Consider the following 3,498-nt stretch of genomic DNA (forward strand, 5'->3'; position numbering starts at 1 on the left):
TAGGGTTGAAGGGTTGATATTCTGTTTTTGCTCCTCCTCTATTTGAATTGCACCTTGTCATTGGATGTACCTAAGTAGAACCACACAAGCCGTTAATCTTTTTATTTAAGAGTACTACCTGGTTAGATAGCATAGTAACCACATTGAGGTTGAAAACACCAGCTGCTTTCATCAGCTTTGTCCTCATAACTTGCCACTGATAGTTATTCAGTGACGTCTCCTTAATAAATTTGTAAGCCACTTCAGGTGTTTTGTTATTCAAAGTTCCACTAGCAGCTGCATCGATGAGTTGCCTCTTTGAGGGCTTCACAACATTGTAAAACGTCTGAACCTGTAGCCAAAGTGGTAACCCATGGTGAGGGCTCCTTCTCAAAAGATCATTGTATCTCTCCCATGCATCATAGAGTGTTTCTAGATCCATCCGCACAAAAGAAGAGATGTTAGTCCTCAACTTAGCCGTTTTAGCGGTGGAAAATATTTAAGTAAAAACTTTTCTGTCTTTTATTCCCAAGTAGTGATCGACCCTTGTGGTAATGAGTTCAAACTATTTAGCTATGTTCTTCAATGAAAAGGGAAACAACCAAAGGCAAATGGCATCATCAGAAATGCCATTGATTTTAAAAGTGTCGCAAAACTCCAGAAAATTTGCCAAGTGATTGTTTGGATCCTCATCCTGCAAATCATCAAACTGAAGTTGTATCATTTGAATTGTGTTAGGTTTCAATTTAAAATTATTTGCAGCAATAGCAGGTCTAACTATACTTCACTCAGTTCCTGTTAAATTAGGTTTAGCATAATCATACATAGTGCGTGGAGCAGGATTTTGATTTACTGGATCAGCAGCAATCGCAGGAGGTATCAAATTTTCCTGATTTTCAACCATCTCCTCGATTGTGGTGTGAATGTCGTCCTCTTGCTCTTCCTCTGTGTATCTTAGGCTTCGCCTTATTTCTCTTTGGTTTCTGCGAGCTGTGCGATCGATCTCACTATCAAAGAGTAATGGTCCCGACGGGTTTCTTCTAGTCATACACTATAAAAACCTGTCAGGAGCAAATAAATGAAAAATTAGAAAAAAAATAAAAATTTAAATTGCAATAAAACTAAAATGGCTAAAGTAATAAAAATCGAGTGTTCCAAATATCTTAGTTCCCAGGAAACGGTGCCAAAAACTTGATCGTGATGATTTAAAGTGTGATAAGTTTTAAAATTTATTTATAATTGACCATTCTTGAAACTAACTATTATCACGACAAAGGCAAATGCACCTTATCGAACAGTAGTATAGTTTATGGCAAGACTGGAGTTTCGAACCCAAAGGAACCAAGAGTACTAGTATTTACTTTCTTTTTATTATCTAGCCTAAAAATAAATGTTCTGTTTTATCTAAACTAATTACTAAACTAAGAATGCACAAAAAGTAAATTGGGGAAATAACTTTTGGGAAAACTGAATGATTTGGACAATACTTAAGGGAAAAATCCACCTAGACTTGACTTGTTATTGACTCTGAATCAGACGATTTATTCATTTGAATTGATCTGTAGAAATCCCTAAGTTATATTATTATCTCTCTCGAGACTAACAATGTCTAACCCTAGGTTGATTAATTGAAATCTCTCTCTAATTAACACACCTAGTGTTGCATTAACTCAATCTATGGATTCCCTTATTAGGTTTCACCCTAATCCGGCAAAATCTTGTCACCCTATCTCTAGGTGTGCAATCAACTCTGTAACACCCCGAACCCGAGACCGTCGCCGGAGTCGAACACGAGGTGTTAACAGACTTTAAACCACTTATTAAAATTTTTCTAGACAAGCTGTCAATCTGCGTACTAGTCGCTTTAAAAATCATATCTTTAGCTCTGGAATTCGAAATCCAGTTCCGTGAATTTTCCCTGAAACTAGACTCATATTTCCATCTACATATTTTTTCTAGAATTTTTGGTCGGGCCAATTAGTACAGTTTATTAGTCAAAATCTCCCATGTTACTGGGGTCGACTACGCTGACCTTTGCGCATTACGACCTGGATATCTCCCTGTACAGAGCTTCAATACTGATACCGTTTGTTTCTATAGAAACTAGACTCAGAGAGGAATCTATCCATATATGGTATGACTCCTAATTGTCTCTGGTTAATTTATAATGAATTTCCAAAGTCAGAACAGGGAATCCAGAAACCGTTCTGGCCCTGTCTCACGAGAACCTGAATATCTCTTAACATACTGTCCATATGATCTTTTTGTTACTTCTATATGAAAATAGACTCATCGAGCTTCGAATAAATAATTTATTCATCAATTAATTGCACTCCTACTATTTTTTAGTGATTTTTCGATCTCACATCACTGCTCTGCCAGCATCTGTTACGAAAGCAACTGTGCCTATTTCGTGATTTCTCCTTGATCTAACTAGTAATTCATCATACATATCACCTATTATGATCATGACTAGCCATGCCAAAGGATAATCATTGTCAAACTTCCCCCTACTACACTATTGCCATATCATGAATTTTAACACCAAAATAATCAACCATGACGTATGGCATAAAAAGGTCGAATTATCAAGATTTGCGACCTAACGTTATGAATCCAAACCCAACCGAACATTTATGCCATTTCGCATGGCTAAAAGATTACATACCAAAGTTCAAACACAACATAATAGCCTATACATGCCGAAATGTTCTCCTAAGCCAACTAAGAAGAAAGTACCAAAACTTGCTATCCGGTGTGATGACTTCGATGACGGCCCGACCACGCAAAAAGAGACGAGTCCAAGAAACCTAGTATGGGTGACAAGGAAACACCGAGTGAGTTTATAACTCAGTAAGTCATAAGCAATACACTACCATCCATTAATAACATTACCACAAGAGGAAACAAAATGGAACGAGGCTAGTTACTCCATCCATACCGAACCATACCATAGTTCCTCCGACCTATCGGTTCAATCTCATACCAAATCATGCATTCACATTCCATATACTCATCAATAGGATATTCGAGGCATTTTCATAAATCATTTTATTTTCGTTACAATCATACAACTAAACGGCCTTTCACCCATTCCACGATAAATCTTATGTACGTGAGTTCAAGTATATTTGTCACATGGTTCAACTTACCAAGCTCAACTCCAAATATAAACATAGCACCTATTAGCCATGAACTCAAGATACTTACCCGATCCGCTATCCGTGATCGACTCAATAGTGTCGCACACTTAGTGTCCATAATGATTCAAGAATATTTATTAAGTCCGCACACTCAGTGCTATATAATCAGCTCGCACACTTAGTGCTACATAATCATACTCGCACACTTAGTGCTACATAGTCAACTCGCACACTTAGTGCTACATAGTCAAACTCGTACACTTAGTGCTACATAGTCAAACTCGCACACTTAGTGCTACATAGTCAATTCGCACACTTAGTGCTGCACAATTTAAACCCGCACTCTTAGCGCCAATCTCATGGTCATACTTGTTTA

General features: G+C 37.4%; 1 non-coding gene across 1 annotated transcript; it reads left to right on the plus strand.

Annotated features, from left to right (window-relative positions):
* The first annotated feature begins 347 nt into the window (after positions 1–347).
* Positions 348–454, plus strand: LOC121210730 (small nucleolar RNA R71). The gene has a single exon (XR_005905843.1). It is a non-coding gene; the product is annotated as a small nucleolar RNA R71 (small nucleolar RNA).
* Positions 455–3,498: the final 3,044 nt, after the last annotated feature.

Source organism: Gossypium hirsutum, chromosome A11 (assembly GCF_007990345.1).
Source record: "Gossypium hirsutum isolate 1008001.06 chromosome A11, Gossypium_hirsutum_v2.1, whole genome shotgun sequence".
Lineage (NCBI taxonomy): Eukaryota > Viridiplantae > Streptophyta > Magnoliopsida > Malvales > Malvaceae > Gossypium > Gossypium hirsutum.